A 22623-nucleotide genomic window follows, 5' to 3' on the forward strand; every position below is an offset into this window, starting at 1 on the left:
ACCGACATCGCACACTGATGTTGACGCGGAACGACAGTCTCACCTAAAATGCCTGGGCAATGTTTGCGGCAGTGTTATTTCCGAACACTCCTCTCAGGCGGGACGGAAGAAAACAGCAAGTAGTGCCTGGACTATTTTGGAAAGCCACCCACGGACTCACCCTCGTGCGCTTTCTCTGCACCTGCAGGCTGCCATCTCGGGGAAAAAAAACAATCTATGCTTTTTGTAGATTTTGCATATTCTGACACCAGCCTGTGACCAGTGTTGCCGGGTAACCGCGGGAACTGCATATGGGGACGCTTCTCCAGATAAAAACAGGTCGGTCTGGTTTGGTTCACGGCAATTGAGATCCAAAGTGTTGGCTTGACAACCCCAAGAACCATGATGGCTTTTTTTTGCATATGAAGAAAACAGGACGAATAAAAATCCACAAACATGAAACAAAAAGGTATGCACAATATAGAATCTGGAGAGCACCTCGAAGGATCCAGTAAGAGAATAACTTCATAATACTGTCCCTTGATGTGCTCATTTGGGTTATGGATATACCATTATATCTTTTGTAACACTCGATTTGATTCCAAGCTGGCAACATGGGTACAAATTCCAATCCATATGCAAGATCTTTTCAATCATGACATTTTTTTACCCTTTCCCAGGACCAGTGATCGTCAGGTTGATTCCTTGCCATTGATATTGATTCGGAACCTTGAATCGGTCATATAGAAAAGGTCAATTTGCTGATCCTTGGTTAGTTTAACACAGTGAGTGCAAAAAAATAAATAAAAAATGGCGAAAACGAAAAAAATCATTAATGCTTTTTTTTTAATTATTATTACGAAACTCTAATACACCTTATGTGTAGTTTTGGTAGCTCTGTGATGAACAGAACTGCACAAAATGTGAAAAGTCATGATCTGGACATTTCATTTCTTTTCTCTTTTTTTTTTTGTCCGAGGGGGCGTGGTGTTGCATAGCGAACAGCTGAAAAACCCAACATTTATCTCTCTCTCTTTGGAGCGTGTTTAACAAAGCAGAGCGGTTGTGGTTAATGGTTGCAATCGGTCCAAAGACGGCTGAGAAACACCCTGATAAAGTCTTCAATCTGAGAACTAGGCTGTTGAAATGCACATGCGATAAAAAGCAATCAATACACGCTTTGTTTCAAAACATGTCAACAATGTTGTCGTTGAAAATTGAGAGCAGCGGTAAGAACTCAAGTTCGATTCCCACCAGGACGGGGCCTTTCTGTGTGGAGTTTGCATGTTCTCCCCCGTGCCTGCATAAGGTTTCCTCCGGGTACCCTGATTTCCCCTACAACAAAAACATGTACAATAGGTGAATCTTCCAGCCGGGTCATTCTGACCATCAGCCTGGCCCCACATCTGAAGATGGGTCCCCAGGCACAGCACTGCCCTCACCTACTGCCCCAGCAGCATCAAAGGAAAGGTCAAATGCAGAGGACAAATGTCCCGACAGGGACAATAAAGTATACCTTACCATACATGGGAAACATGCAAGACTTTGTGTATTGAGCCATTTTACAACAATTTAGTTGTGTTCGTAACGTAGCAACATGGAATATGAAATTTCACAGTCTGGCTTTGACTCAACAAAACACTAACTACTTCCTTTAGTACAAGATGAACGTAGTAAAGCAACCAGTGTAGCAAACATCACAAGGGATTTGCGGTTTCTTGCACTACTTAGCATTGTTTCCCTGTTTGAGCCCAACCATCCAGGCAATCCAGGAAAAAAAAAAAACAACCTTTGGTACAAGTCACGCATGAAAAGTGGTAACCGCTGCTGTGCCCCATGGAAGCATTTACTCATGCAAAAACTGGAAATTCGAGCGGTTAACTCACCATGCAGGAGCAGCCGGCAGGTGCATGTCAGCTTGGTGCTGGGAGCAGGGGATTCGTGACCACAACGATCTGGAACAACAGAAAAAGGAAAGATGTTTCAAGTTGTCAAAGGAGCTCGTGTCATCCAAACTATAAAATGAAGAGTCACATGTCATTTTTGGACAGAAGCTTGTCCATTGATTCACCCAGACACACGGAAGTCATGTTGAGTTTCCTGCCAAAGGACACAAGCACTGCATGCAACGTAGAGGGATGGATAGAGAAAGCAACAATAGAGACCTTTGGGTTTGTCAAAGGAAATGATGAAATGAAATCCTACTCTAGATATATATAATTTACATCCAATAAATCGAAACAACTGCTGACATTTTGGCACAAAATATGTAGCTCCGCATGAGGCTGGTCTGACTGTTCCACAACATCACACAATGGGAGGTTACATATGATTACACATGACAGAAAATCATTCAATCAAAGTTTATTTCTACAGTACTTTACAACAACACTTGGCAGACCGAAGTACTACATAAAAACACAAGAGAAATTACATAAAATATAAAAACACTGGCAAAACAAAACAGAACAGAGCAGCATAGGTGTTTTTTAAACTACTTTTACATGTAAATTCCCCCAAAGGTCTAGAAATAGGAAATACGGCCATATTAGTCCAGTGCTTCGGTCTGGCTCACTGGCTTGTTTGTTTGTATACTTTATTGTCCCCGTAGGGAAATTTGTCCTCTGCATTTAACCCATCCTTCGATGCCGCTGGGGCAACCCATAAGGAGCAGTGGTCGACGGCAGTGGGTCCCGGGGACCCATCTCCATGATGTGGAGCCAGGCTGGTGGTCAGAATCACCTGGCTGGAGGATTCACCTATTGCACATGTTTTTAGTGGTAGGGGTAAACGGAGTACACATAGGAAACCTACGCAGACCCGGGGAGAACATGCAAACTCCACACAGAATGGGCCCGTCCTGGTGGGAATCGAACCCGGGACCTTCTAGCTGTGAAGCGGAGGCGCTAACCGCTGCGCTACCGTGCCGCCCTGTCGCACAGAGAATAGACTTTGTGTACAAGTCTTTTCATGGTTTAGCACCAAAGTACATCTCTGACATGTTCGAGCCGTATGAACCATCTCGGGCCCTGAGAACTTCAGGGAGGGGCCTCCTGGTGATTCCTTGAGTCAGGACTTCATGAGGATGTGAGACAGGCCTCAACTCTGACAATGTTCAAATCCAGGCTGAAAACAGTTCTTTTTACCCATTCCTATGACCACTGAAAGTGTCTTATCTGCACTCTTGCTTTTTACTATAATTCATATATTGTTATGTTGATGTTTTATGGATTAATTTTATCTGCTTTCTTGTAATTTTGATGGCTAATGCTAATGGCTATAGGATTTGGAAAACTTCTTTGAGAAGCCATCTTGCTAACTGCGCACAATATACGTTTGGATTATATCCTACTTTTAAAAACAAAATTGTTGTTAGAAGTTGGACCTGAGTGCGTTCCAGCTGAATAAAGTCATATGCAAACAAAAGTTAGCTAATACAATATGAACGCTATATGTGTTTCTCTACACCCGATATATTTCAAAATGACATAATGCTATATTGAAGGCTGTGACCAAAAGTAACTCTCACTTTTTGTTACCGTTTTATCATTAGCTACACTGCAACCTTCATCTCGTAATTAAACTCGGAGCTCTCTGGACAGCTCCAAGTTTACAAATTGCAATTCGACCAGCGTTCCAAGGCACTTTTCAAAGTGGGAGGTAGGAAATTTACCAGTTGCCTGGAGTGAACCATATATTAACTATTTTTCACATTAGAAGTTCCATAATGGACCTTTAAAGACGCCATATTTCATGCAAAAATGAAAACCTTTTAACCACCTTATAATGTTGTTCCGTAATCAAAAACATACTGTACATCTCTATCGCTTTCCACAAAAGGACCATACTGAAAAAAGAAAGGCTACCTCATGGAATGAATGAGAACTTAAACTCATTTCTAGAGGCACTTTGGGAACAACATACCTCCAATGCACCCAATAGGACCCCAGCCCAACAGCTTTGAAAATGATACAATTTCATTTCCCCTTTGAATATACGAAAGAACCATCTTCACCTTTTTATTACTCATCATTTGTTTTGAAGTTCAAATTATCCACAAACCAAACAAAGTCGGAACTCGCTCCCATCCCACTTTGAGCTTCTCTGTTCCCTTTTGCATCGCGCGCTGTCTCTTCCACTCAGGCAGACATGGCTTGAGGAATATCCATACAGCCACGTAAAGAAATAAAATAATAATAATAAACGAGCGGCCATTCTGTGCGTCTTCAGCATTTCTGACTGCAGTGTTTTTTTCCCTTTCTTTTTTTTTTTTTTTTAATGAGATCTCGGCACGCTACAGCCCGGGAGGCATGAGCCAGCACAAATGAGCGAGCAGACTTCTATCCACATTTTAATGACTGCGTTCAAGACAGACGTGAGGCCTGAGAGACGATCATCAACACTGAAGGATTTTGCAGGTGGGTCATCACTCACTTTCTCTCCGTCTCTCTTCTTTTTTCTTCTCCTCAATCCTCTTCACGTCGCTCAGTCTCTCTGGCCTTATGTCCCCTCACGGTCTGCGCATAACTTTGTAAAACAGATGGGTTTCAGTTGGTAGTTTGATGCTGCCTAATTAACGCTAATTTCTTGAAGAATGCCCAGCTTCATGTTTATTTTAAGTTTGTTTTTTAATCTTGTTACTATTATTGTTTTATTTTGTTTGAAAATGCTGACAGGAAGTAGTCATTGTCCTACACTGGCAATCGATACAGACGGCAATGTGTCATAAAAGGGGGCGTGGCCTTGCCGAGGGGGAAGGAAGTAGCTTTTGGGAATCACAATTTTTCACTCTATTTAGCCATTTTCTGGCAGAATATAAATGTATTCATCACACACAAGTAAAGTCAAGTCTAAATCGAGTCCAAATGGATATTTTTTTCACAGGAGATTGTTCAGTAGAAGCGAACAAAACGCAGTAGTAGCTAGCGTTAGCGTGTAGCATCATGCTAGCAATCTCCGTTAATTACAGTATATACCGACAGAAATAAATAGGTGAAGTGGCGTTCGATCCTAACGTATGCAGACAGTTAGGAAGTAAGCTAATCTGGGAGTTTGTTTGCCTGCTCAATGTATTTTTCCTATAGCCGTTAGCATTAGCCACCAAGCATCGCAAATTATGAGCGATCCAGATGCTTTCAGCTGTTGTCAACCCATCGACCAGATTTAGGTCAAAGACAAGCTAGAAATCATTAATGAATGTATCAACCTTTTTTGAGATTTTACTTTAAATACAAATTAGCGTTCAAAAGTGTCCTCTGAGCTCAAGTTCGGTTAAGTTTCTGCTTTTTGTTGGGTTGGATACACATCCAGTGGCCCCTAAACATCTTTTACTATGTTAATGATAAAGAAACCACAGACATTATATAAATGCTGTGTAAAGGACATTGCAGCTGTCTTCCCTATTCATTTGTATGGGGGATGGAACAGTCAATTTAAATCGGGTACAGCATTTGTATGGGAATCACTAGGCTATTTTTAGACATTTCCTGGCAGACTATAAACATATTTAGCACTCAAGTCCAAATCAGGTCCATGTGAATGTCTTGTCTCATTCTGGTGTTAAAAAAATTAAGCAGATTGTCCAGTAGAAGTGAAGAAAAAAAAAACACAGAATAACGGGTCCTCAAAGCTAGTGTTTAGCATGTAGCACGATGATAGCGTTAGCATTATGTTAGCATTCTCCATATGTTGCTTTATCCACTGGGAAATATATCAACATCTGGGCACTTTTAGCTCTGGGTGAAAAGGGCAGATTTTGAATGACAGCAGATACAAAATCGCAGACAATCTCTCGTTTTGGGGATAAAATATTCCAAGCCAGCGATCAGAAGCACAGGAAAGTGGCCAGGCTTATTAATTGTGCTCAGCATTAGGCCGAACTAAGGACTCTCTGGGGCTGTATCCGAATGTCCACACTGTTCCCTATATAGTGCTCACGCCATTTTGTAGGGGTCTCCGAATGTCCAGAGAGAAAAAAGTAGTGCACTCGAAATTTCCCACAATGCATCTCGAAAAGTAGTTAGCATCGATGGTCACTAAACGGGTCAAAATAGACCACAATGCATTGCGAGAGTCGGAGAAGAGCCTGACAGCGACAGGTCTTTGAACTAAACAACACGACTGAATGAAATCAGCTGTTTCAGTCGTGTGTTTGTATTTCTCACAAATAAACGACCAAAATATAACCGGTCACGGTGAAAAGATGCTAACGTTAGCTGCTTACCTTTAGCTTGCGCTGTTAAATGACAGACAGCGTCCTCTCGAATAATCCAAGCCATTCACGTAAAATCCATGTGAAGTAAAAGCGTATCTGTCTCGTATTTATCCATAAATATTCCACTGTCTCATGAGTCTGGTTGGTCTTTATCGCAGAAATACTTTATTCCCGGAGTTTCGCGAACTTTTAGCAGATGTAGTGGCTCAATCTGCTGGCGCTTCGGACACCTGACTGTGACCTACTTTCGGCGTCTCTGAGCTAACGCTGGAGTGGTTTTTTTTTGTTTTTTTTTGTGATGATAGTAACGCCTGTAAAAGTGCCAAAACAGTCGTTCTGTTTCATAAAATAAACGTTTGTAACAATAAATAAATTCAGATAAAAAAATTAAAAAAACATATCTGCACGCCGCAGCGCGCGTGACGTCACGCAGCGCGGATAAAGTAGTGGCTTGTGTCCGAATCGCCAACAGAATCAGTGACTATATAGTCGACTATATAGTGCGGGCCTATGTAGTGAATGAGGGGTTAGGGAATAGTGTGGACATTCGGATACAGCCTGGGTCTTAAAACGCACATTAACGTTAGCAATAGCAGCTAGTAGATTAGCTGTTTAATTGACCATATATATATATTTGGCCACACAATATAAAACATTACACAGTAGGCAGCAAACAATTTATTCAATAACAATATAGAAGGGACACAAAAGGAGCTGTAGCTATACAGTAATTACTTTTTACTTGCATTGTCGTCACTCTTCTGTCAAATTTTTCATGCTTTTCCACTGGTTATTATCACTTTTCTTTTGCGTTTTTGTCACTTTTAGATGCCTTTTTGTTGCTTTTTGGACATCTTTTTTGTTGTATTTTCATCCTCATTTATGTCTTGGTTTTGTTTGTAAGTAATCTTTTAGATTTGGGTAATGCCCGAACTGGAGAAAATGTGCTCAGTTAATGTGGGTCGATACAAAAATGAGGCAGCGATTTGAGTATCCATGTGAAAGAGCCAAACATCCCATCGTCCATTCATTTATGTTTCCCAACGCTACTTTATATGCCACGAGAGTCTCTCCCTGACCTCCACATTTCCGGGCTTACTAAATTGGCCCCAGTCAAATACACACAAGCTGCCGGTGGTCCAAATGACAGGCAGCTAAGCCGGCATTTCCGTGTAGTGTGTCTAATGAGAAGAAAGGCTCCATCCCGGGAAGGCTTTGGGAGACGGATTGAGGTGAGGTCGGAACGCCGCGGAGAGGGATGAGACGGAAATCCGCTGTGTGCTGAGGTCTGCACATCTCCAAATGAAACTCCACCAAAGAGCCGGCGAGCCAGCGCTACGGCAACACGAAGACGAGGAGGCGAAAGGACCGCGTTGGAAGATGTAGTAGTTTTGTGGAATTTAAAACCAAACCATTATCTAGTTAATGTCATTTAAAGTCGACAAATTGTGCATATCTGAGGTGTAAATTAGGAAAATTTACGTTTTTTTTAAACGTTTTCAGTTAATGGCATGCTAGCACACTAATAGCGCAGAACGCATCCAATACGTTATGCACTAGTCATCCTCGGGTCACAACATTACATTATACATTTGCACAATAAAATTAAAAAATAGGCTTACATGATGAAACATATCAGTGTGAGTCAAATACATTACAGAAAAGTGGCAACTTGGAGAATAAAAAAGTAGTACTTTGCATTGGTCATCTGTAGTAATTCTTGTGTACATCTTTTTACATTTGTGTTTATTTTGTAAGTAAGTAGAGAGCTGATTCCAAAAGAAATTGTATTTAGTAAAGCATTGTGGACATCTGAGAATATTTTAATATTTCCATACATCCATACGTTTCCAATGACGCCACGCAGAGTGAAGGCCGTCATGTTGAAGACCAAAGTGGAATGATGTTGTACTACAACATGTAGCAATATCTCCACTCGGGATGAAAATGAAGGACAGCTGATTGACAGTAGCGTTTTGTACGTAACTGTAATCATTTCTCAAGAACTGCAAAAAAGACGGCCCCAGAGAGCACATGTTTATGTGAACAAACCAGCGTGTGGTTATGTTTACAAGGCAAAGATGAAGCAGCGCTGTCAGTCCAGCTGCAGCGGGATTTACCAAAGATCAGCTTTCACTCCTCAGACTAAAGTAACACACGGAAGAGGAAACAGGAAACCTTTCTCTGTGAGTTTTACAGTTTGTCATGTTAACAGAGGCTCAGTCTGAGTCAGCGTTTAAGCTGCTCAAGTTGTTAGCATTGTTAGCATTTAGCCTCAGCACATTAAACACATCTGCAGCTCACATCTATGAAGCCTCTGAGAAACTGCTCAGCTCTGATCTGTGACATGTTTTATCCGAGGCCAGATGTTTGGAGTGTGGTTCAGGAGAGGAATGTATCAGCTGTAGCTAATGTCCACAAATGTTCTCCAGAACAGGCTTTGCTGCTTTGAAGTGCTATCAGTAACTCTCCAGGAAGTTTATATGGTTTCAGTTTGAAGTTTTCTTTAAGTGTCAGCTCTGCTTATCTTGAGTCAGTCAGTGGAGATGAATAGTATGATGTAGGACACCAGCCAGAGGTTTCCAAGATGGTGGCTACATAGAAGTCCCGTGACATAGGCATGTATAACAAAACAAAATCAAGGAAAAGATAGGAGCGCTGCATAAATGAAGCTAAATACTACTTCTGGTATGTTTTTGACAAGGGAACATTACTGTAAAAATAAAAATATGTGTTTTCGACTTTGAAGGTACTGTATAATACAGCTGCCAGATTAATTGCAGTCAAATCCAAGTTGTGATGTGAACAATAGAGATACGATCTATGTCACTTTGCTGGTCTAAAAAAAGGGAGTGTGTGTAAGTGCCCGGCTCAGCCTTGGCCTGTCCCCGGCGTTTAATGAGCCCTGGAGCCACAGAGGAGTGGGCCGTCACAGACGTGAGCGATCGCATGTGTCGCCTGTCACACGGAGCAAAATAAAGCCACGTCCACTCTCCCCGATCAGAGGTGAGTGTCCTCAAATCATGACAGCAGTGCCATGGCGACTTACAGACTGTATATACAGCCAGGGAGGGGTGACAGAAAATAGAATGAAAAAAAGTCCTCAGGGCTCCACGCTGAGACCAATTGATTTTCCTCGGTTGCACTGGTGCAAGTCAGTCTGATCCTTCTCATACACAGTAAGTGCAGTTGTTATGATGTTGCTGACCTGTATCCTTATGATTTCTATTAAAGGCACTATACGATTTATGTATGTTTTTGGAGGTGGAACAATTCTTTTGTTCTTTTCCTCAAATGCTTTTGTCTCACATTGAGGCGACAGCATCTGCACTTAAAGTAGCTCCAACAGACACCAAACTTTCCACTCTCTGCATAACTGAACAATATTTTGAAGGTTAGTCACAAGGATTTTCAACATCTGGTTTCCAGTCTGATTTATTGAGCTTTGAACCCCAAAAAACAGACATTTTTTCACAAATTTATTCAGAACTAGACAGAGTTTAGACAAGACATCCATAATCTTTTCAAGGGGAAACAAACTCCTTCTAATCTTATGTGTGTAAAATGTGATACAATATATTTTAAGACGAGACACGGCAGGTGAATATAGGGGGACTTTGCTGTAGATTATTGCCATTAATATGAAAAGAATGTGTATTGCAAGTTCTCTGAAATTTCATGTTTTCATATAAAAATAAGGGACTTGATGCTTAAAAATGTTCAATGACAAAATGTAAATAATTGAGCCAGGTTAAAATGTATGATTTTATATTGTTGATATTTGAATCAATAAAATAAAAAAATAAAAAAATGGAAATGCTACGTAAACGAGGATGAAAACGCAACAAAAGAGCGACAAAAATGTGCCAAAAGAGCAAACGACAAAGTGACAAAAATGCAACAAAAAAAGCGATGGAAAAAAAGCTTTCTGATATTTTCTACTCATATGACATTAAAGTGATAGTCTGGAAGTCTTAATGTTTTACAAAAGTTATAAAATGTGCAAAATTGGCCACCAGGTCTTGCATTTTGATGGAAAGTAAGTAATAATACATATATATATATGTCATTTCTTGTAAAGACCCTCCTTTCCAGACCTCAGCGACAATCCAGAGCCTAGAGCCTGTCAGGTCCAATCAGGAGGGGAGGGGGAGGAGCTTGATCGTTTACTTTTGAAAATTCTGTTCTTGTTCCTCACTTTGCAAACTAAGAATGGCTTTCTGGTTAAAGTGGGGAGGGATTTCATTGCTTACTTTCAAATTGCGCTCTATCTCTCCTCACTTTACAAACTGACAAAACTTACAAACTATCACTTTAAAACAGAGAAAACTAGCTGACCACTGTGGGTAAATTGGATGTTTTGACCTGCCACATCTCGCTTTAAACCTGGCTCATTACATCGATTTCAACGCAGAAAAGTAATGCGAGCCATTTTCACACGTAAAGTCCCTTTTCCTTATATGAACACATTCAATGAAAGCACATAATACACATACTTCATGTTTATGTCAGTAATTAAAACCGGCATCCATATTCATATCCATAACCCTCTCTACATTGTTCTCAGTTCTAAAACATTCACTATCAGTGCTCCAGTCTCAGCCCACGCTCTCTACTTTAACCTTCGCAGCCTCGGAGACAGACCCAGCCATTGTTTTAGTGGGGTAATTTCACTGCATGCCTTTTATTGCGCTGTAAGCAAGCTCTCCCTCCCGTTCCCAGCGGCCGTAGTAGCAGCTTATTTAGTGTTTCAATATTATCTATACAGTCCATTAAGGGCTCATCCGCCGCTGCTCTTATAAAACTTCGATGAGACACCAAAAAACAATGTCGCATGTCGGACTAGTTACCGCTCCTGAAACTTTCATGCTTATTCATAATGAAGGAGACCGGAGGGGGGGGGAATTTAGCCACAGTAAACAGCGCCGGCTTTTGTAATCATCCGGAAACGAGCGAAAGTGCTTTCTGTGGTCTTCCAGCGCGCCGTGTGTGTATAGGGACTCGCGGGATGTGGTAAAGTCCCTCGCAAACGTTCACCAAAGTCCGCGGCCCCCCCCCCCCGAGGGTTCTACACGGGCACGCGAAAATCTACGTCAAGCCACAAATCCCATGTATGTACTGTACACAGAAACATACGAGTCAATAATGCATTTGGAGGATGGGAAGAGCTTGTGTAAGAGGGTGGGTAGGGGATGTGAGGTTAGGCTATAAGGGAGATGTACGGCAGTGGCAACGCTGTATATCTCCGACTCTCCCTGTTATTTTCCTATGAGGGATGACCAGGGTCACACACAAATGAAAAAAGCTCCCCGAGATTACGTAGCGGACGGCGAGTTACCGATAGGATGTGACAGGCAACTTGTTAAAAATATTCCGGCGGATGTCACGACTTCCCTGGAACACGGTGTTTTTTGTCTTAAAGGGGGCGAGATGCAAGTTTGCCATTTTATACTCACTACTGCCGTCTCAGGTCGTACGTGTAACTGCAGCTTCTATATTAAGCTCATGCATGACGGCACCTCGGACCCGAATTAACAACTTTTTGAGTGACAGTTCATGATTTTAGAGGCAGTTGTGGTGAACATGTCTGGACTCATTCTATACAGACCTGGCTGGGGGAAAATTCATTACTTTAACATTTTTAAACTCTGTATAGTCCCTTTAAAGCTACTGGCAAACACGGAAAATGACGAGTGTCAAAGAGCTCCACAAATATTGTACCCGAGGTTTAAACTAAGAGACCAGGTCCAAATTATCAAGACAGAGGTTTATCTTTCTAAACAATTTGCCTCTCATTATTCAGACAGCAGTATCTGTTTGAATGGCAAAGGTCACAGTGCAAAGATCACGCAATGGGAAACCTGCTATTTAGCGACTAATTCATTATGCAAAACTGTCATGCCTCTTCCTCCACCTGGACTGATGCTGGTGAACATGAAATGAGAGACACTACAGTTCAGTTTCATTCTGACCTGTTTTGCTTGTATCATGATGTAGCTTGCATGTGGCTAAAAGCAGCACGAAGCAGGAGGAGCGAACTTGCCACAAAAGTGTTCTTATCGCACAAAAATACCTTCTTTTGAAAGCTTCCAGGAAACACATAGTCCATGATTGAAATGTTAGCCTCAACAGCTTCAGATCTTTTTCCTTTTTTGCAGAGCCCTTCAATGGGGTTTCCCATAGAGCTTCAGGCATCACTGAAGTGACAAGGAACTCTCATCAAATTAAGCACACTGTAATCCAGTGGATTTATTATGGTTCCACGGCATTGGTCCGACAACCCTTTAGTCCGACGTCTCATTATTTGGAACATTTACCATAGTCCGACATCTCTAACCCAGTCGTGGTGTGGATTAGAGAGCCATATACAACCACTGGCCCTAACCTTAAGGTCAGTGGACTCTTGCCTGAACCTAATTTTATCTTTCTACCCCTCCTCAATGGGACATTTTCGGAATAATGAGACGTCGGACTATTGGGTTGTCGGACCAATGGCATGGCACCATAATAAATCCACTGGATTACAGTGTGCTTAATTTGATGAGAGTTCCTTGTCACTTCAGAGCTGCCTGAAGCAAGCTCTATATCTTTTATTATGATATTTAATACGTATCTACAAAACACAATTTGTTTTTATTTGTCAATTCAAAAAAATATAATTTTAGGTCAATTTCAGCCTGGCCCTTAATTTTGCACCCTTTCAAGACCCTAATGTCAAATAATGTACCCTCCAAAAAAGAGCCTTAAAATAACCATACATTTATATTTTTTCTGCTTCTTTTTACAAAAATCTTCAGTGGCTTTTGGGTCATTTTGATTGGCCGTGGGCTCCAGTGGCTTTCGGGTCAAAATGACTGAAGGCCCCGCGAGGGGTATAATAGTAAATGGTCTCAACTTTATAGCGCTTTTCCACCTAAATTAGGCACTTTACAGCAAGAAACCACTCTCCCTCTCACAGTCTCATTCAAACACCAGTGTATGCAGTGCATTTTCAGATCTGGTTTAGAATTTGTTTGATCTTGGTCTGGTGGTACTTGGAAGGTTTAATATTGTATATGGTGGTACTTTATGTGAAGTGCATTTTATTACATTTGTTGGGCAAATGTATTTGAATGAATGTGTGAGCAACACCATCATTGTGCAGGGTAGACAATATAGTTATTCTATTCTCTTGTAAGTTTGAGAACCACAAATCTATACTAAGCTCTATGCTCTAAATGTTTCGTATGACGGAACCAAAGATAAAAACGTAGTTCCACACAGAAAATGTTTAGACGCATGTGGGCCCAAATGGGTGCCCTGCTTTAGGCATAGATTGGATGCCCCACTCCTATTAGCCTGCCCCTGGGCAGCTATTGCTACAGAATGCCAAGTATTTATCCTTGCAGTATGTGACTGAGTAAGCGAATGAATAATGCATAAAAGTATAAAGCCACTTTGCATGTGTGGAAAAGCGCACAATGAGTCATGCATTATTTTCATAAATTAGATCACACAGCCATAGAAATAGAAAGATACACAAACATTATTCTTTTTCATCTGTAATGAAAATATGCTCAGATTTTATATCGTGCTGAAGAATTACCATCAAACATTTCAGATTCACACATATCTATTGATTCCGCTGCTCCCTGATTACTTTCATCATCATCTTTTCTCTGGAGTTCCCCCGAAGGCAACGCGGTCTAAATAATTTAAGAACCTCTGAGCTGTTTGGACTCATGCAAAAGAAAGGATTTTGCCAGCAAAAAGTCTCCAGAGAATCCCATACTGAAGCATAACATTTGCAACTGTAATTCAAGTCGGAAAAGCCACGCGCCGAATGGAGGTATTGCAGTACTCCATTTGGCAAACGCCGCGTTTGGCTCAGACAATGCCGGGCGGTTTCATTTGCAAAGCCACAGCCTCGCAAGGCAGCTCTCTTCAAAGAGCCACTTTTCTTCGTCCACGCAAAAAGAAAAAGAAAGAAGCAGCAGTAGCAGCAGCAGTAATGACCATGTCCGTGGGCTTAGTGCACAAAGAGAAGAAATTAGCTACTTTTTCTCTTCTACATTTACAGCTAAGGACCTAACAATGCAATTCAGATCTTTTTTTCAGTAATCCTTATTTCAGCCGTCTCCATCTTCCAATCTCGAAACACCAGCCCACATTCAGATATACGTCACACAGAGTATTCCATGAAGCCTCTCTGTGTTATAGAGTCTGAACATCTTCATCAAACTTGTTCTTATCAAGTCTGTCGTCAAACTGTCTTCCGTGTGGATTAGCATGTTTGCTAGTAGCTATCAATGTTCAAAGTTTCTTTTTGAACTGCTTCCCTATTGACCGCAGGAGCAGGTTTTTTGCCCTCTGCTGGCGTTATTCTAAGATATAGAACATAGTGTATAATCATTGCATATTCAAATTAATTTATAAAAAAACTAGCTTCTTCCTGCCTGCAACTTCCTAGCTTAACGACTGTTTTTTGTCCTTGTTTTCTTCCTCTGGAGAGTTAGCTGTTCTTGAAATAAATATATATTTAAGCAGTACATGGGAGAAAACAAGCAGCTGTTGGATAATTACTTACAACATGTTCAAAACTTTACACGGGATGTAAATACTTCACTGGAGGAGACTTCCATGTTTGTAAATGTGGTTGTTTTAGCCTTGAAGCTACAGGCTAGCGTTAATTTGATGCTACATGTCAAACAGTGCCACCATCATAACTAATAGTTATTGTTTTTTTTTGTTTTAATCTTATTTCATTTTTCATTGATGTGGACAGGAAGCAGTCCAAATAAATTGTCTCGCAACAGGAAGTGAGACAAAAACATTCCTTGCACAGAGCCAGTACATTTTGAAACTTAAGAATCTGTTGACTCTTTCATGGATGAATTTGTTAATTATTTATTTGTGTAGTCAGAACAATACAGGGTATGCAGATGATGTCACGGCAATGATGAGGGTTCTGTTTACAATAAAAATGATCTAAGGGCAGACCTTCTATAGCAAAGCCCTAATTAAATCCATCATAAACCTTATTAGCATGACTTTTATGTCGCCGATCTGCAAACAGGAGCCGTTCCTCTGACGTGAGAGGAGGGGCCCATGAAAAGCGTCTGTCAGCGAGAGTTCATTAAATATCAATGACAGGGCCGTTAGCTGTGGGCACAGCATGTCTTTGTGCTGCCAACTTATGCATCAATCGCTACGTATGCAGGAATCACTAAGGGGCTGGAACACAAGGGAATCCTGGTGGCTGCGCGGCAGTTAGCGCTCTCGCTCCACATCACTAAAGTCACCCGAGCTACTTTTCTGTGCAGATAAACTGCGTACTAGAGTCGGCCTAAACAGTGGCGTGTGTATATGATGCCGTTTTTTTAATAGGTCTGCACGATTTTGACTGCCGTTGTAGGGCTGCTCGATTATAGAAAAAATAATAATCACGATTATTTTAGTAATAATTGAAATCACGATTATTCAAACGATTATTTGTTGCCTTAAAAAAAATCTTTATTTTATTTATTCATTTGTATTATTATTTTAAAAAACAACTATGGACTACAGACTACATTTTCTTTGGACAATAAAAACATTTTTTTTTTTTTTTTATATGTTCACGTAATGCTATAGGGACACCTGCCCCCTGCTGGCCAGCCCTCACACCTGTCCAACAGAGCCGCGCGGCCTGATGACGTCATCACACAGCGCTAATGTTTTTATGTCAGACCAAAGCCTGAGCCTTTAGAAGAAGAAGAAGAAGAAGATCTTTATTTATATAGCGCCTTTCACAGACATATAGTCACAAAGCGCTTTACATGAGACAATTGTACATTCACTCCATACTCGGTGGTGGAAAGCTACGTTTGTAGCTTCAGTTTCCCCTGGGGGAGACTGTCAGAGGCGCTTTCGCGACTACACACGTCTGCGCCAACAGACCCTCTGACCACCACCATACAATCATTCACACACACATCATTCATCCTGGCCTATTGTGCATGTTTTTTAGTGGTAGGGGAAACCGGAGTACCCGGAGGAAACCTACGCATCTTTAGCACGTGAAATGCGAAGAGAACAGACACAATCATCTCAGCAGCATGAAGTAATAAGAGTTTGCTTTGAGCTCCGTTGATCTGCTCCTGAAGAAGAGTTTTAGACTTTTCTACTAAACAAAACCAGTGTCTGAGCAAAGGATGTCGAGGCTTCTAAAACAGCTGTCCTCCTTTCAGCACAAGGTAAGCACGTAACAGTGGCGTTATCTCAAGAGTTAGGTATAAAAAAATATTAGTACGATATTAGTTCTGTCACGCTGCGCTGGTGTTTCAGCTGATTAGACGCGCTCACATGCGCTCACACAAACCGCGCAGGACGGACTTTTTGCGCTTTGGATGGACGAGCGGGAGGGCATCCTTAATAATCGTTTTTTCTCGATTATGCTATTTTTGTGATCGTCTAGTGTAATAATCGAAATCGTAATCGAATTTCGATTAATTGCACAGCCCTATGCCATTGCATTACATTTTTAAAACTGCACTTCCCTTTGGATTTTACTGCAGAAGGAAAGGCCATTGAGATTAAGAAAACATCTCAATTTTTCTTTTTTTTTTTTTTACATATATTGGCTATGTATAATCTAAAACAGTGGTTCTCAACTGGTTTAGCTTCAGGACCCAAAAGCAATCATGTCATGAAGCAATCATGGCAAGCTGCGACCCAAAAATAATTCTGGGTTAAGCGTGCCTATATAGGATGGGAAATCACATTATGTCCTCACAAAATCCACTGATTGGCTCACAAAGTACATTATCAAATCAGCAGCAATGACTTTGACATCATCATGCCTTTGTAATGGTCAGTACATCCGCATCACAGGGGTTGTAAGTAAAACCGTTTAATGTGGACATGTTTCCCTCATATCTGGGGACACAATTACATGTCACCCTTGCAAAGTCTGGGTAGACGGCGTTTGAGTTAGTATGAGAGAAATCACAAGTTTAATGGGAGACCAACTTATTCGGGTTTGAAGAGGAGAGATAGCCTGACAACGTCGTACAAATCTGAAATATTAAAAACACTAATGCCTGTAATGTATCTGCATCGGCTTTAAATAGATTTTGTCTTCCTAAAACATGATTTTTTTGTTTTCCTTTTTACAAAATAAACAGCGCAGCCTTTGTAAGCTGCAGTGAGAGTCTGTTGTAACATGCGCAGCTCTTTGCAACGCTCACTAATTATCTACAAAAACCCTTCCTCGGTGCGCTCCCACGGCTGACAGCGCTGATTGAGACGCCTCTTGCTTAATAAAGTATCTGGAGCCTTCTTGTAAACAGTGCCACAGTTCCCAGTGGGAGCGAGAGCTTTGCCGCACACTCCGAATCTGCAAAGAAAAGGCAAGTAGGGCAAAGCAGTGAGGCTGTGGAACGCGCCGCACTGGGGAAAGTCAACGCGAGCTCATTGTGCGTCGCTGCAGGGAAAATAACAACTCGACATGTTGGACAACTTGAGACTACCTCGGAACAAAGTGCCAATAGCTGTTACGCAGGTCAAATACCAGGTAAAAGAATGTGTGAGCCTCCTTTTTTTACCCAACGGCATGCTAACAAATTCATCCACCTTTGTTTATCCTGTGATCTACTTGTAAATGGTAAATGGTCTCAACTTATATAGCGCTTTTCTACCTTCATTAGGCCGAAAGTAGCCCGGCCTTAGCCATCTCTAAACTCCGGACAATTATAATTTTCCTACATGTACGTCTGGGTCTGATCTCAGTGGCTGCGTTACATCGGTTGAATTTCAACCTACCATTCAGCGAGCGGGGGAGGCGGGTGTTGTAGGTGACGTCAAGCATTTGCTGGTTGTAGTTTGGCAATGGCGGGGGATACGAAAGTAACGGAAGCTCTTCAATCCGTCCTGGCTCGGCTCCCAAATATCCAGAAATTAAAGCCTTAGAAAGCGCAAGGAATTCTCCCAAGCGTTACTGTATAATAGCTTGCTTCACTCACTCGGGCGCATTACATACGTGACGACCAAACGCTAGCGAAAATCAGATCCAATGGTTGCAAAGGAGTTCACCCCTCCCACCCCAGCAAGGAACCAGTCACCCATTCACTCTCATTCATACACCAATGTACACAGACACTGAAGGCAAGGTGGGTGAAGTGTCTTGCCCAAGGACATAACGACAGTGGGCGCCTTCAGGAGATGGGATTCGAAACCGCCAACCTTCCGATCTTGCGACGACCTGCTCTACCAACTGTGCCACCGTGCCCCTACTTGTACGTAAAACATATAGCAGAGAGTTACTTATGCTTTGAACACACTATATAACTATTGCCTTTCACAAACATCCCCTTCAGACAGCACCCAGAACATTGGAGATGAACCCAATATTGTACATTTGCATATTGTTCTGTTTCCTGGTTCCAGATATTTTAGAATAGGTATTGGAAAAAGTTTCATTCAGGTATTGGTATCGAAAACCAAGTATCATTGGCATCGAAAAAAGTGAAACTGTACCAAGCCCTAGATATTACAATGCTAGCCAGTCAAAAAGGTCAATTTTGCAAATGTCCCATTTAAGACAGCTGCCCGATCGGCCATTATCTAATTTCCTGGCCGCAAGAACTCCTGAACTGTCAATAAGTCTTACAGAATAGGTGCCTTCTTTGTTCTCGAAACTACAAAGTTTTGAGAGCAAAGATGGGTGATACCAGTACAAGTCAAACCCCTCTCATTAGAGTGTTATATTCATCCGGCAGCCAAGACCAAGATCATTAGTGCTGCTGACGTAGCTTCTCGGATGAGAGTGCAAAACTTCCAACACTTGAACTAAGAACGTTTGTCTACTATGGTTTCGTCGAAGGGATGAAACGGCGTCGGCTGAATAGCGTTGTCCAGGAGACTGCTAAACTTTGTCACCATTGATAAAACAGGACTTTAACAAGGTCTATTCCATCACGAAACCAGTTCCCGGGAGCCGCTGAACTATCGTACAAACTTTTGGGAATTTCTATACGGTACAGGGGAGCATTTCACAGAACACCACGGGCATTTACATCAGTTGGAATGAAATAGCACAGAGCAACTCAAAAGTTGAACCGAGCCGCCAAACTCGCTTCAGGGTTCCCTTTAATCTCCATGTTTTTTTTATCGGTAAAAAGTTCAAGAGATAGTTTTTATCCCACTCTGAGAAGCATGAATCAGTTGGAAGAATCTTGCTTTTGCTTGGACTTGGTGGATCCATCTTTGAAAAAGTCGATGCCTGGCGCCGCACACTCCCCCAGTCCAATCCGATGTTTGCCCACTGAAGTAAAGGCTGACCGTTTAGACTGTGCACACCAGCCAAGATAACATTGACAGAACTGGCCACACTTGGAACCAATATGTTTAAGTGAGCAGCAGTGCACACTTTGTTTTGTGGTTGCTGTTTTCTTCTTTTTGGGGCCACTTTAATGTTTTGAAAAATCTGTTGTTGTTTTTTTTTACAAGTTGTTGCCTGAAAAGAACAGCTTTCTTTTCAAGGATAGAAAACTCGAGATTCACCAGTCCAGCTTTCTTGCTTCCAATACTGATACAGGAGGTTTGAGCATAGCAATAACCGTTACCGACCGATTTTCTTAAAATTGGCTTGCTGTGAGTGACAAAGTGTTCTTTTGTTGCAAATAAGATACATATCAATGATCCATTATATCTATTAATAAAGTGAAGTGACTCCAGTTTGGGTAATAGTATCTTTAAGGTCTAAGCGCGAAGAAGCTGTGAGTAGAAGCGAAACATCCTGAACTTTACCAAAACCCAGTCCATTTGATCAACAAACAAACAAACAAACAAACAAACAAACACTTGGCCAGTCCAGCAGTGGCCAATACTAGTTTATCACTCCCACCGCCCATCAGTGTTGGGGGTAACATATTGCAAAAGTAACAAGTTACAAAAATCTTTAACTTTTTTCAGTAACTAAGGAATATAACATATTACTTACACAAAATAATTTGGGAATATATATTAGTTATTACGATTCAAGTTACTCAAGTTACAAGTGCATTTTAATGAATGACCGAAAAAATGCCAAACTCCCCAATAATAAAGGCAAAAAATACATCATCAAAACACATATATATGAATTGATATTGTTTGGGGGGTTGCAACTAGCTGGACTTGGGCAATAGCTTATCTACTCTATTTACTACCTACCTATATCCATCTATATCTACCCATCCATCCATCTCTGCATAACAAGATCTCAAACTCCATGGACTCGTACAGTACAAAGCCTTTATTTTCCATTATATTGCGCCAGGAGAAGTGTGTTGAAATGTCAGCAGTCGGCGTGATATTAATACGCAGATCTGCATCCAGGCATTGGAGCGTGAAGCCTAATCACGGCATCCAATGCATCATGAATCATTACGTTTCCTATTTGCCTTTGTGAAAATTGCCCCCTTTTAATGCGATCTGGTTGAGAAAAATGGAAATCATAATCATGTCCTAAATAATGCACGATAGACGTACGCCTATTTGGGTTTTAATGGATACGGTGACAATGCCATAGCAGGCAAACAGTTCTGTAATTGCCAATTGAAATTTCTATTGCAGAATAAATCACATTGAGCTGGTTTGTTGTCACGCGCCATAATTGACGTTGTGGGATTTACAAATCAGGAGTTGTGAGGTTCGAACAATACTACTTGGAATTCATTGCATTGGTTATTGACACCAGCGGGTAGAACATATAATATACTGTATATATAGGAGGTTTATTGTTTTAAATGTTGTAATCTGTAAAGCACTTTGTGATACCTTTTGGTATGAAAAGCGCTTTATAAATAAAGTTTGAATTATTGATTGACAGGATCACTCATACGACACATGCATCAATGGAACAAACCATAAACCCATGTTTTGGATCTGAAAATATTGTATAGGCAGCTCAAAAGCACCACATTACCGGCTTTGAGCTGTTTTAGTTGATGAAAAGTGACATTAGTTCCTCTTCCAAATGTTCGATTTGGTAACGTTTCCGCATTAACTAGCTTTGTCTGTCTCGCTGAGCATTGGGACCTCATTTGGCATCAGTGGAATGTTTGCTTGGCTGCCTTTCTAACATCGCAACACGTAACCTGAAATATTCTACAGTGCTGCTTTAAAGCCGCCCAAAGCTGATCCATTGTAAAAGAAGTTTACATAAGACAAAACCCCTGACCAACCTTCTCTGATGTGGCTGACATTCTTACAAAATATCAGTTTGTTTAATAATACAAAATCAGCAGGGAACGGCCATGTAATTTCTCTGTTTACAGAAAATGTGCCGGAAAGTATTCATGTGGTGTTCAAGGGCTGCGGGATATAAAACACTGTACATGTAGTTCTAAATGGAACTATTATGTTCTAAATTGCATGTGAATTGCAAACTTTTCTACATACGTTATTTATTCCGCTGATAAATGTGCATAACTAGACTCATGAGATTTCCCTGTGAATCCATGATCAGGGCAGAGGAGTGAGGGGCGTGGGTGAGGGTGAACAGACAGGTTAAGGGGGCACTATACTGACACCTACTGACAAAAAATAAATTCAGAGAGAATGGCTCTAGGCAGCTTCAAAGACAGCGGAAATATGACTTTTGTGTTTGACATACTGTAATAATTCCACGTTGCCTCTGGTTGAGAAACTCTTCCTTAAGACTAAAACAGATGCTTACACATCGCGGCGGGACAAGGGGAAAACCGATCATTGTGTGAGACGCTGGAGTCGGGAGAACCACGGCTCAAAACGTGAACAGATGGCCTCCTAATGAGCGTTATTACAGTAAATATATCTGTGTGGTAATAATGCATGTCTCCGTGGCACAATATCAGCGGCTGTTTGTTTATGGGCGCCGCGGAATAGAGTTTGGTAAATGAAAAGAGTCGAGTCTGACAGGGGGAAATGAGCGGCGTGGAGATACTGCATGTTCTCCAAATCAACGCAAAATGGGTGAGAAATTCTCAATGGCCAAGTGACATTTTGAAACGGAGCATGTCCAGGAGCGATGGCATTTGAGAGACGACTGGAATATGGAATATGCTATGGTGACAAAAATGAATATGTCAATATGTTTGTGGACTCTCTCGATTACGATGAAGCGATACATTTGACAACCATCAAAAGTATATATTTTTTGAAGCAGTTGTTTCTCATTTTTTTGTTGGCTTCTTGACATTGAAGACAAACACGATATTGTAAAATTGCAAATCCTGCAAAAACTGCAATTTCAATATGATCTCTTAGACCAGTGGTTCTCAACTGGTACAGCGTCGGGTTCCGCGACCCACCAGTTAAGAACCACTGTCTTGGACAATCAATTGCGCACCTTTACAATACACATAAACATACAATAAAACCAATAAAAATGTCAGAACAGAAGCGAAAATCCATCCATCCATCCATCCATCTTCTTCCACTTGTCCGTT

The 22623-nt window shown here is 41.3% G+C and overlaps 1 protein-coding gene across 2 annotated transcripts in view; it reads right to left on the reverse strand.

Annotated features, from left to right (window-relative positions):
• The window catches only part of lingo2 (leucine rich repeat and Ig domain containing 2), a 536443-nt gene that overhangs the window by 446270 nt on the left and 67550 nt on the right, over nt 1–22623 (reverse strand). For both annotated transcript variants that reach the window (XR_013792916.1, XM_079557276.1), the window contains exon 2: nt 1866–1934. The gene's annotated coding sequence lies outside the window, so the exon portion shown is untranslated. The remainder of the gene's footprint in view (nt 1–1865; nt 1935–22623) is intronic.

This window comes from Gobius niger, assembly GCF_951799975.1.
Source record: "Gobius niger genome assembly, chromosome: 5".
NCBI lineage: Eukaryota > Metazoa > Chordata > Actinopteri > Gobiiformes > Gobiidae > Gobius > Gobius niger.